Source organism: Protopterus annectens, chromosome 1.part2 (assembly GCF_019279795.1).
Source record: "Protopterus annectens isolate FY-2018-M chromosome 1.part2, PAN1.0, whole genome shotgun sequence".
NCBI lineage: Eukaryota > Metazoa > Chordata > Ceratodontiformes > Protopteridae > Protopterus > Protopterus annectens.
This window is the reverse complement of record NC_056727.1, coordinates 392,303,218-392,317,124: the sequence shown is the minus strand read 5'-3', so window position 1 is coordinate 392,317,124 and position 13,907 is coordinate 392,303,218. Positions and strand designations below refer to the sequence as shown.

The 13,907-nt window shown below is 38.8% G+C and overlaps 1 long non-coding RNA gene across 1 annotated transcript in view; it reads right to left on the bottom strand.

The window, feature by feature from the left end:
* The window catches only part of LOC122789277, a 1,405,129-nt gene extending 1,398,076 nt beyond the window's left edge, over positions 1-7,053 (bottom strand). The window contains exon 1 of the long non-coding RNA XR_006362798.1: positions 6,835-7,053. This is a non-coding gene — a long non-coding RNA (uncharacterized LOC122789277). The remainder of the gene's footprint in view (positions 1-6,834) is intronic.
* Positions 7,054-13,907: the final 6,854 nt, after the last annotated feature.

Sequence of the window (13,907 nt, the reverse complement as noted above, 5' to 3'; positions counted from 1 at the left end):
CTAAGCTGTAACATTATCAGTTCAGCATTTCACTAGCTCACTTCCACCATACGGACCCGTGTCACTTTTTTTTCTTAATACTGGAAAAGATTGCCATCTTAATTTCTTTTTAAGCTAATTCAGAGTAAGGGCTTAACAGTACACTGGGCTCTGAGTAAAAGTGGCTATTTGCATTTCTGCTACAGTAATATGCCTCTTCTAATTCTCTGCAAACCAGGTTATCTAAGCAATCATCAGAAATCCAGGAGAGGAACAAATCCCAAATGCACTTTTATAAGTTGCTGAGCTCAGATCTAGAAAGGACAGGTGCTAATTTAATGTGTGCATCACTTGCAACAGTACGGAGGCACAATTCTGTCAATGAATTTAGTGTATGGTGACATAACAGACAAACAGTCAATGCAATGACAAGAATCAGTGTATTATTAGACATGAATACTCTAACACCGCTTAACATAACCCATCTAAAACACATAAGAACTCTCAAGACAATAAGAGTTTGATGAATGGGTAAGCCCACTGGACACAACTGTCATTTTTCAAGGGCAACTTGGGAGAGCTGCCTGGTTAAGGGACATACTTAGAGTCAAACAATAGGCAAATGAAGGTGGAAGGAATCAAACACTTTACCCTGAACACAGGAAGCAACTCATTAACAGGTTACAGCCTTAGTCCCCTACATTACCTGCCAGATGACATACGCCATGTAACCCACAATCAGACCCCAATGTAGGCTACCTTTGGTCCATTGGGAGGGATACCATTTCATAATTCATACTCTTCCTTGATTACTATCATCAGACACATCAGAAAGCAATGTTCTGATGATATAAATGTTTGTTCACATGCATAATAATTCATTTCCTTTACAGGTGCATTACCTGATTTGCTAGGCTGGATCAGTATGTGCAGTTATCACCAGGGGTTCTAGGTTTGTGTAGTACTGTTACAGCATCTAGTGTTGGGAAAGGGAGAGTACTATAAGTAATTCAAATTGTCACCCTAATTGTACTCTGCAGACAATGGCCTTCATCGATGTGGCCATATTAGAATGGATTGTTGCCAGGGGACTTACCAGCCCGGCAATGGCTCCTTGGCAGATTGTAAGGCGGCCCAGAGGAATTGTGATGAATTGTGAAATGAAAAAGCTGTTATGATATGGATATGTTGAATCAGAAGGGCCGGACATAGACTTGCTGTTTGTTGTCTGTAATTTTAGGGGAATGCTATAAAAGAAATAAAATGGCATCCCTGACATTCCTGCCTTGCGCACATCTCATACTAACTGGCTTCTATTTGAGTAAATGGCAATAAACACATGGCTGCGGCCATTTAATCCATCTGAGGTCTCTGTGTTTTTTATTGAATATGCAGCTTGTGGCAACCCTGACTTGTAAAGCATGCAACCTCGATATATTTATTGTTAACGGTGCCAGGGAATGATAACGTTCTGAGCTGGTTTTGGATATGGCTCAAAGGTTGATATGGAACATTAAATGAATTATGAACACTAGTTGATATGGATCATTAAATGAATTTTGAACACTATGTTAAATGTTTTATGTGAAACTACATCTAAAAGATCATTCGGTTGGCATCAATGGCAAGGTAAGATATTGGTTCACTAAATTTTATTAAAAGCAGGTAGGGCTGTACCAATCTCAGACAACAATGGCTGGCAAGCCAATCGCAGCAAGCCATCATTTGTCTGAGGCAGGTCAGATTGGACTCAGGTTTCAGTGGAGGGAGGGGGAAGGTGGAGAACAGGTAGGGTCAGGATAGGTAGGAGGGCAGAGGTGGGCTGGGATGTCCAGGGGAAGGGTTGAAAAAGCTGGGAACAAAGCAAATCAGTCTTTTCAACCTCTACCTTGGCAGCTTGTCCCACCCTATGCACCCCCTCGTAAAAGCAGGGGTGTACTTGTCAGTTAGTTTAGAACCAGGTAAGATACATAGGGAACCCGGTGATCTACAAAGGTGATCGGACTAGGGGTCGTGAAGGAATTTCCTGTTTTTGCCCACTGGCTTTTTCAGGTTTTCACCTTCTCCTCCAGGTAAGATAGACAGGTTAGGCTAGATTGTCGCAGTCATGTAAGCATAAGACAGGAAAGGTAAGGGAGGCTAAGGTAAGTCGGGGTGGGTCATAGGACTCTTCAGCTGGACCTTCCACAGGCCAGACAGCCCCAAGGGATTGTTGCCAGGGGGCTTACCAGCCCAGCAATGGCTCCTTGGCAGATTGTAAGGTGGCCCAGAGGAATTGTGATGAATTGTGAAATGAAAAAGCTGTTACGATGTGGGTATGTTGAATCAGAAGGGATGGATATCAACGTGCTGTCTGTTGTCCTGTAGTTTAGGGGAATGCTATGAAAGAAATAAAATGGCCTCCCTAACATTCCTGCCTTGCGCCATCTCATAATAATTGGCTTCTATTTGAGTAAATGGCAATAAATACATGGCTGCGGCCATTTAATCCATCTGAGGTCTCTGTTTTTTATTGAATATGCAGCTTTTGGCAACCTTGACTTGTAAAGCATGCAACCTTGATATATTTATTGTTAATGGTGCCAGGGAATGATAACGTTCTGAGCTGGTTTTGGATATGGCTCAAAGGTTGATATGGATCATTAAATGAATTATGAACACTAGTTGATATGGATCATTAAATGAATTATGAACACTATGTTAAATGTTTTATGTGAAACAACATCTAAAAGATCGTTCTGTTGGCATCAATGGCAAGGTAAGATATTGGTTCACTAAACTTTATTAAAAGCAGGTAGAGCTGTACCAATCTCAGACAAATTCAGGAGTGGAACAAATCCCAAATGCACTTTTATAAGTTGCTGAGCTCAGATCGAGAAAGGGCAGGTGCTAATTTAATGTGTGCATCACTTGCAACAGTACGGAGGCACAATCCTGTCAATGAATTTAGTGTATGGTGACATAACAGACAAACAGCCAATGCAATGACATGAATCAGTGTATTATTAAACGTGAATGAAACACTGTTTAACATAACCCATCTAAAACACACAAGAACTCTCAAGACAATACGATTTGATGAATGGGTAAGCCCACTGGACCCAACTGTCCTTTTTCATGGGCAACTTGGGAGAGCTGCCTGGATAAGGGACATACTTAGAGTCAAACAATAGGCAAATGAAGGTGGAAGGAATCAAACACTTTACCCTGAACACAGGAAGCAACTCATTAACAGGTTAGAGCCTTAGTCCCCTGCATTACCTGCTAGATGACATACGCCATGTAATCCACAATCAAACCCCACTGTAGGCTACCTTTGGTCCATTGGGAGGGATACCATTTGATAATTCATACTCTTCCTTGTTTACTATCATCAGACACATCAGAAAGCAATGTTCTGAGGATATAAATGTTTGTTCCCATGCATAATAACTCATTTCCTTTACAGGTGTATTACCTGATTTGCTAGGCTGGATCAGTATGTGCAGTTATCACCAGGGGTTCTAGGTTTGTGTAGCACTGTTACAGCATCTAGTGCTGGGAAAGGGAGAGTATTATAAGTAATTCAAATTGTCACCCTAATTAGTACTCTGCAGACAATGGCCTTCATTGATGTGGCCATATTAGAATGGATTATGGCTGCACTGGCAATATATTAGCATTTTATTTAATCTTTTTGAAGGCATATCTGAAAATCAAAAATTATCACTCTAGACAGATTGTTTTCATCTAAACATATCTATAACATTAGCATTTTCCTCACATCTATAGTATTTGGTTCAGAGAAAATGTATGACAACTTAATGTAATACTTGTATTGCACATTTGCCATTCTTCCCTTTTGTTAAACTCTACACAAGTACTGAGACAGAAGTCATATACTTGCCTTTGAAAAATGTATGATAGTTTCTCATACACTGTTGCCTCTGTCATAAAAATGAACTAAATAACTATATAGCTACATAAGGGCATATTGTAAAAATACCCACGAGTTGTAAAAAAGATTTGTGAAAAGAAGTAGCTGCATACTGTAATAGAAACATAGCACATTTAAAAGCAAATACTTTTTTTGGCACAAGGAAACTTTACTGTTAGCTACACTGTAGTTACGTGTTTGTCTTTTCCTCTGTGTGCATGAATTTATGTAAATATGTATTTTATCACTAAAGCACAAACTTACATAATACAGTGACTTTGCTTTATTCACGTTATTGTTAATGTCCTCGTATGCCTTTTAATGTTCAGTTCCTACTTCATTGTGCCACTATAGTCCAGACTGTGATGGTCTGACCCCCACATAGTGACATTTACAGTGCCACACACTCTGCATGACAACACACTCTGCAGTGTACTAACATAATAGGCAAGTGACAATCCTTGCAAATGATAACCCTGAAGAAACACAAACATGTTCCATGCAACTTACTGAACAAGAAGCATAAACTTCTATTTAAGATGCGTGTACAAACAATGACAAACATATCAGCAATACCAAAAGGACGTAACAGGCTTACGTGATCCACTGCAAAGACAGTCTTCAAATGTCAGGCATAGCATCTCTAAATATTTCAGAATTACTCCAACAAAATTTGGATTGCAAACATTTATCAGCTCCAGAGACTGCCATAAGTGATGTAATATTGCTATGAGTTACAACAGCTTGAAAGATGTAATGCAAATTGAAGAACATTTCTAAAATTGATTACAATTACTAAGAATGAAATATATTACACTGATTGTAACATACTTAAAAAAAAAAAAAACCTCTAAATCTTATTGAATTGCCAGACATAGTTTCACCTGATATAACTACTGCCCTTCCCCAAAGAAATGATGACAAAATCAATTAACTTTACAGAACCAATGGCACAAAAGGAGATGCAGATTATGGTGCTGACTGTATCTATGTGTCTAGAGGTCTATACCGGACACATACCTTAAAGATTTTCCAGAACTAACACTTTACCTGTTTAAATGCAGTAGATTGTGTCCCAGTACTATATATAACCTAGTTCATTACATATTCATGGCATATCCACCTAAGAAAATAACATATTGTACTGAAACTCTGGTTGGTATTACAAGTGGGACACTGAATTCTCAGGCTGTGTTCACTTATAATGCCTGATAACAGACAGTGCCCACAAACACCTTTTTCTCCCTAACACAAGCATTAGGCTCATTCTTAATCATGAAAGCCAGCAGACCATTTTAATGAAACCTTTTAATTTCTAAGCAAATACATTTGGAGCAGCAGAATACTGTCAGCCTTCCAAATATTAGTAAAATGCAAATTGTTAATCCTGTGCCTTGGGTACGATAATTTCTAAAGCAGATTAGGCAGCAAAATTCAACTCTGAGCACATGTAGAGATGGTTACAAATGTATTTAGAAGTACAGACGCTCAGCTGGGGATGGTTATAAAACTGACAGACTTAGTGGAGGTGTCAGTTTTAAATCAGAAAGTTTATTACATTACAGCAAAGTAAAAATAACTAGAGATTGCTGAGCTTTATTCAGTACCACCAGATGCAGGACACTGAATCAAATCACTTCTGAAATACAATTAAGGCACTGTGTAAATCTAAATTACTTAAGGCCATGTTCCACAGAGACTAAAATGGCCAAGATATGGGCAGCATTTTACATTTAACAGACACAACAGATAACCCTATAATTAGATATTTTATAAAGATCTGATACAAGTGGAAAGTTGAACATGACACTGTCAAGTTGGGTTTTATACGGTGGATCACATCAGCTGCAAGTAATATTGTGACTTAGAAAAAAGTTAATTCTCTTAGCATAATGTCTGTTCTAGCAGCACACGTTACTTGCTGACAATGAAAATAACTACGCAGTTTTGGGATTGCAGTACAAAAAGAACAGAATAGGGAAAATGCAAATAAAAATATTTTGCATTTTCCGCAGTAACATTCTACACTGTGTTGTAATTACAGACGAAGATTATATGGTACATATGGATCTTGTGGTGAATTTAAAGGACTCTAAAAATTCCGAAGCTTAAAAACGATATACTTTACTGTAGTATTTTTTTTTACAAGTATTGAAATCAGACTGGCAAGTGGTCTTCAGGCAGGTTTTTTTTAAAATAAACGTCAGGGCAGTTTGTGTTGCCCACTGGATTCTCCCATATGCACCATTAGTCTTAACAAACAGACACCTAAATATGTCCTTTACAAGAAAAAATAAATAAAGCGAAATCCGCAATGCTCTGCCGCGCCACACCAATTCACCACACTGAAAGGGAGAAAGAGGCAATACTTAGTGCTACTACCTTTCCAAGCATACAGACAAATATAATCAAAAGGTCAAGCAACTGCATATACAAAATAAAAAGCCAATAGTTTTTGTAATAAAGCATACCCCCCTCACTTAACCCCCAGCCCCTCAAACCTCCCTGCTCCCAGAAGTGAGCACTCTTACTCTACTGTACATCAGTGGATACATTGTGTGCACTTTATTTCTTTTGGTGGGCTCTCCATTCATAATAACTGCAACATTTTACACATATAGCAGATAGTGCAATGGCACACTAACGGAAACTACCCTCTTAAGTTATAATTTAGCAATATACTTAAACAGAAATACAACACAGTGAGTTCTGTTCCAGTTAGAAAAGCTGTCAGAAAAGCAAAACCATCCCCTACCTGTCAGCTGTCAGTTAACAGCTGCTGCCTTTTGCTGCTGCAAACCTGGTATGTTTGCACCAGCAGAAACGTCACTTTTGCAATTCATTTCCCTCTACCATTCAAAAAGAAAGAGAACGCAAAAAGCACACCACTACAAGGTTTCATTACAATATCGTAAAACAAGGAGACTCCAGTTGCTTACATCAGCTAGGAGACGTGGGTGGATTCGGTGTGTACAGCCTAATAAGGGGTTGCAATTACGGTTGCTGTGGTAGCACGAAGGGGCTTTGTTTTGCCGGCACTTGCTTGCTTTGCAGTTTTCCAGTGCCTCCCAGTTCTCCGTCTTGGCTTCGTTTTTTTTTCTGTCTTAATTATGAGGGCTCCAGCGGGCACGAGACAAAGCTCCTTGGGAGCAACCGTGCACGCGCAGCATGGTCTGTAAATGCTTTCCTGACAAAGTCGCCGATCCCAGCTGTTGTGGCGCACGCGCACCGGCCTGCGCGAGTTACTGCATGGTCTCCTAGGTAAAACACGGACCCTTATACCAACTCACCTAGCAGTTATTACATAAGACTGTCACAACGCAGCTAATGCAGTAAAAATTACAATAGTTCTTAAACGTGTCATGGTTGCCTAAGAAAGTCGAGAGAATGCAGAAGCGTTTTTTTTATTTTTTATGATTTTTTTACATTCATTACAATCTCTGTTTCTAGATTCTCACTACATTTTGAGGACTGACCATATACTACTTTGTTACTTATCACATGTCTGGGTATGCAGAGACCTGAAAGGAATGATGGCCACTTTAGATATCCTTTAGCTCAGCGCTAGCCTCAGCAGGATATGCACAGGGCGTAGCAGGGTACTGCACCGTATTGTAGTATAGTCATGCTTCTGTGTTCGCTATTTCTCTATTGACTGATATGATAATATCTGCAACTAAACAGTAAGGCATAACATAGTATTTAGCTGTTGTGCAATAACTGTAGCCTTGGCATTCCAAGGGAAGCGGAAGCCAGGAGTGTACCATTTATGTTTCGCTTTTATTGGAGAGTGGCCATCATTTTGCAGTCACTTATCAGTGTTCATAATATTAAGAAAAAAAAAACAGATTAGAAAGGACTGATTTATGTTTTAAAAATAAGAACAAATAATAAAACACATGAATAGACGCCTCACAGTGATGGGGATGAGAAAGGAGCTGGATTTTATGATTAGTAAAATATGTTTCCAATGCAGCAGACTTTGAGAAAACTTAGAAACAGCAGCACTTGAACTCTTGTTTCTAGATACTCAGAGCATTATGAATACCTTATATCTGTTTCAGGAGTGTGCGGTACTGTAACAGTTATTATACAATCCCAAAGCCTTACATGTATTTAGATTCTTTGAAATTTCCAAACATAGAGGAAGTTCTGTTCAAAAGTATTGCAGAAAATGGGAAAACAATGCCAGCTGGTCATGTCCTCATTTAAGTCTCTGATTACTTCTAAAGATTGCATTTTTCCCTTTTTATGCTTATGGTTATGTAGTACTAATGGTGTATGTTATACAAGAGATCTTCATGCCTGAGCAGTATTTCATAGGTCCATATTTTATGAGAACCTACCTTCCTTTTTCCTACTTTTTGCTTATAAGATTCTATTTCCTAATACAAAATCTAGTAGTGAATATTTGGTTAGTGGTTGACTTGTAGACAATATTGCTTGATTTGGGCTAGGGCTGCATACACTGCACATGAGTATATGGTTCTATACTGTAGTCTGTTGCACTGCTAGATGTTTCTACCATGGTTCTTGTTGTATTTTGATCTAGTAGTCAGTCCCAAAACTATTAGGAATTAGGTGTGATGAAGAGAATATATATTAGTCCTAAACTGCTGTCTTTTGGAGAATTACCTCCTTTTGGAAGTACATAAATCTCAGTGTTTATATTTATATGTATATATATATATATATATATATATATATATATATATATATATATATATGTGTGTGTGTGTGTGTGTGTGTGTGTGTGTGTGTGTGCATGTGTATGTGTGTATAAATATTTGGCATGTGTGTGTGTATGTGTGTATGTGTGTGTTTGAAAAGGTAGTTGCCCACATCGGGTGGTGCAGAGGCCTTTCCATGTTGAAAAAAATGGTGTTAATGGGAAATAGGGAGTTTGATATTTCTCTCTTTTACCTACAGGATTGCATTCAATTATTCTGAGTTTCAGGACTTGGACTGTCAAGTCATAAACATCAAATATAATGCCTTATACTATTACTGTACTGAATTTGTAATCAAAATAATTTTGTTATTATTTGTTTGAGCATATCTGTCCCAATGTTATCTAATTCTTCTATTATATTATAATAAATCCAAATGTGACATCAAGTTGTGTTACGTGTTCACTTGCTTGTAACTCACTACACACTTGCTTGCTGTCAGTTGCTGCAAATGGGAGAGGCCCTCACTCCTGTTAGCCCAATCCTATGTAATTACCTAGTCAATCAACCTACTCTACAAAAACTGAATAACTCTACCAGAGTTCTAACAAAAATCCTAAAACTTCCACCTGGTTTGATCCTTGTTCCTTAACCCGAGGAGTAATATCTAAATGTGCCCCTGACACTAAATTCCCTGATTGCTCCCTAAACATAAAACCCAACCTCCTTATACCTGAAGTCCCAATCACACTTGAAACCTAAAACTCCAATCCCACACACTAAGCCTAAAGTCCCCAATTTCTTACTAAACCTAAAGCTCCACTCCCCTTTACTAAAAGTAAAGTCCCAAATCACTCCCTAAACCTTAAACGGCACTTCTACTCCCTAACCGTAAAGTCCCCTGCTGTACCCTAAACTTAAAACTCTCCTCCTCTTGCTACCTAACCCTAAACTTCCCCACACTCCCTAAACTTAAAACTGCCCTATTCCTTAAACCCAACTCTCATTCTTGATTACTGCCTGAATCCTTAAGCTACAGCTCCAACTTCTTCCTTCCATTCTGTCTTCCCCACTGCTACATTTCCTTTTTCTGGCTCCAATACATGTTTGAGAAAGGTGCAACAGCTCCCCTCTGTCTACGTGGCTGCCATACCTTGACTAATCATGTATTTAAGTTCAAGTGCGAGTTGCAGATCATGTGATCTACAAGACACTCATGTCGTCCCTCTCTGCAAGAGAGTGTTTGGGACTTGGGTTAATGTAGAAGTCACATAACATCACATATAAAAGCAAACATATGCCTTTTCTACTGTAAATTTATGAATTATGACAGTAGTACTAGAATTCAAAATGATCCATCTGGTTGCATGTAGTACACAAATAATTAAAAACTCCCAAGGAACAGACTGGGAACAAGAACTTTTATTCACTGTTAAATGCTTTCATTTCACCAAAAGATAGGAACATTATCAGAACTACATACACAAATCAGCATTTCATTTAAATACATTCAAAAGTGTCATGCAACTCAAGTAAGAGAATGCAAATCCCATAAAAATAGATTGGCTATAAATGTTAAAACCTAATACAATATTAACAACAAATATAAAATATAAAATAAAAATAAAAATGAATGCATATATATTAATAACCAGGAAAAGCTTTTAAGTTATGATGTTGATATTAAGCCTGAGTGTTTGTCTGCATTAAACAATAATTGCCACTACAGCTGTTTAACCACCCTAAGTATTGTTTACATGTCCACAATCAGAGAGGCAGAGGAGGGATACACAATCTGCAGTCTCACCGGTAATGATCCCCATTACCAATTTGAGTGACTTTAGATAATAAGCATTTATCAACTTTAGGGAAAGGCTTGACTTTTTTACCTTCTTGTAGACCCAAACACTGCAAATAGATTATGGAGACTACACATATATGCATGAAATTGAACAGTCAGTATTCATACAAGGATGTACATTTAAATCTATGCACAGCTTGCAATGGTTTATATAAGAGAAGCACCTTTAATCCATCTGTCTCTTAATAGTACTTTAACTGTTTTTGACCAGGGTTTAAGACATACTTAAAAAAACATATTTTAAGTTTTATAATTTCAAAGGAAGTGAGTAACAGACACTGAAAGCACTTAAAAAGTTTTACAGTTGAGGTTTTTTAAATCAGATTAGTGCATCGGTCAAGTGATTATGAGTAATGATCGACATATTAATAATTTGTATTCTTTACTTTCTAACATTAGTATCTATCAGCAGACCACTCTGCTTTACATTTGTATTAAATATAACATTACTGTCTGTCACAGCTATTATGAAATGGTTTCACTGGTTGGGATGTGTATGGTTATGTAAAAGTTAAAGTGCCTTGAATTAGAGGTTTGCTTGGCATAGCAAAAATCCATAGGGATTTTGTAGTGCAACCTGTTAGAACCTGTTACATGTTCAGGGTCTAAGAATACAGATCTGTCTGTTTAGACATCCTCTGATTTCTGGCTTTTTTAGATTTGTTAAGAGAATACAAATTTTCAGGCAGTAGAAGTATTAATGTACTGTAGATATTTCAACAGACGTTAGTCTGGAATTTGTGAGACTGAGGGGCAGATTTCCAAAGATTTGTGCAACTCTGGGGCCTGTGTTGAGCACAGCAGAAGAAACCCATCAAGTAATGTAATTGACATTTAACAAGGAATTATCAAATATGTGAGCAGCTTTCATCAAGTATTGAAATATAATGCAGAAATTCAGATAACGTGATGCAACTGCAAAGGCCAAAAGGCACAAAAGTATATAAAACCTACCAGCTCAAAGGAAATAACAATCCACTTTGTAAAAGTTATACTTGTGTAAAACTAAATGCAGATAATTGCAGATGGGAAAGAAATATGTTTTTTGTTATATCAGTATGTTGAATGGTAGAATCAAAGCCTGCATCATGTACAGTTATACAATTTAACATATATGTCATGTGGTTAAGTACATGCATATCATATATAAATTAATTCCTATCTCTTTCAGTTTCCCTGCTTTAAAACCTGCATTTGCATGGTTTTGTGCCAGTATACAACTCTGCACAGCTCCTCGTGGTGTCCTGCAAAGTGATACAGGCAACAGAGAGACCCAAGAGAGACTTTCCAGATTTAAGTATTTTTTCTCTGTTTTTTTGCTCCGACTACCTTTTCCCACCTAAAAAGTGAATTTCTAACTGATCTGTGCTTTAAAAAGTTTAAATTGCATTTGCCTTCTGCTTTTTACAGTTTTTGCACTTGTTTTATATCAATTTAAGTCATTTTTGTATTGTATAACTGTTGTAGGCTACACACTAAAGTGCGCTAGCCTGTTTATAGCCTTTACAGTGTTTTCTGTGTGTTTTTCTGTTGTTTACTGAAAAAAACAAACAAAAAAAACCAAAACAAAAAATATATATATATATATTCTCTTTTCCCGCCTTTGCTGAAATACATTAGTCCAGATTTCAGGTTTTGCTGAATTCCGGACTGTGGTATAGTTTCCTGTGTTGCCCATATCCTTAATTGGATAGGAGGAAGCTTCTCTGTTCACCAGTGAGCGTGGGGAGCCTTGAGCAGCCTATCTGTCCCTGGAGGAGTGGTCTCAGCCCTGAAACTAGTAGCTTATTAGCCATTTTGGGTCAATTCCTATCTCTCTCAGTTTCCCTGCTTTAAAACCCACATCTGCGCGGTTTTGCACGATTTTGCAAATAGAGCAGCATCGGACAGCGCCGCTTAAATGGGTTTAAACTATTCCCGGCTCCACAAAGTCTCCCGGCTCCACAAAGTCTGCTCTTCACTTTTTCCCTTAGAACTGTTCTGAATCTCAAAGTAAGCACTCTATTTTCATTCTAAAGCCCTGCAGTTGCTCGTATAAGTAATCTTATAAGTAAGCACTAATAAACTAAAGCACTACACCCTCTTATACTCCCTTAAAGTACTTGGCTTCTTATTGGTCCTTTTTGATCAGTCAAAAAGTAGTTCCTTATACTATTCTGGCATGTCCAAAAGTCAGTCTCGGGTTTACTCTCCTGTCCAGCTGGTGAATCTGGGAATCTTGAGGCAATGTTACAACTGCCTTATGTACACAGACCACCCTCTCCTCCTCCCAACAAGCTCAAATATATGTGAGAGATGCAACTATATAGCCAAACTGGAGACTGAGCTCTCTCAACCCAGTACTGGGGCTGTCAGTCAGGTGGAGAATGTAACCACACACACCACAAATCCAGTCTCACATAGACCTATCGCAACAGCAAACCAAACACATAAACACACAAAAACATACTCGGAGGCTCTAAATAAAAATCTTCCCAAGCAGCAGAGACCTCCAAAGCAGACATCCAAGCAACCTCTACCACACAACAATACCCACGTATCACATAGTTCACAAAGTCAGTGTGCCACACAGTCACAGCCCTTAAGGCTAAACAACACACCTAATACACTTGTAATAGGTGACTCTATTGTCAAACACACTGACGTCCCACTCACCAGGCTGAACAAGGAGAAGGTCACTGTAAGCTGCCTGTCGGGTGCCAGGATCCGCCACATAACACAAGCACTCAGGTCACTCCAAAGCAAGTACAAATATGACTCCGTCATTGTCCATGCTGGTGTGAATGACCTGAGACGTACCTCCCTGGACTACATGAAAAGAGATATAGAGGAGCTCTCTGATCATGTAGCCCAGGCTGGTATGACCCTGACCTTGAGTAGCATCTTACCCTCACCAAGAATGATGCCACAGTATAAAGACAAAATGATCAATTTTAACAATTGGCTAAAGTATTGGTGTCATTCAAAGGGGATCCGGTGTCTGTCAGCCTGAGATGACATGCTCGACAAGCCACGTTGCTTCACTAGGGATGGCTTGCACCTGTCACCCCTGGGCTTTCGAATATTGGCTAAGGCTCTTGCCACCCCCATAGTGCCTTTTTTAGGCAAGGCTCAAAAGACAAACCCACCTCCATAAGTAGCACAAGGGACAAGAAACTAAGAGTAATGCTACTCAATGCCAGAAGTCTAAACCTCAAGATGCACGCACTCGAAACTCTCCTTAGCATGGAGAACATCGATATCTGTGTAGTAACAGAAACCTGGTTCAAGGCTCCCGAGAGCACCCCAGCACTACCAGGTTATACCTCATACCATGCTTTTCGGCCACAAAACTCGGACCGAACCACAAAAGGAGGGGGGGTATCCATATTCATCAAAGATACCCACACCTCCAGGTTAGTGGCACTGCACGAAGCATCAGAGACCTTCCATGTGCAACTAACAGTGGGCAAAACTGCCTTTCAGTTTGTAGCCTGTTACA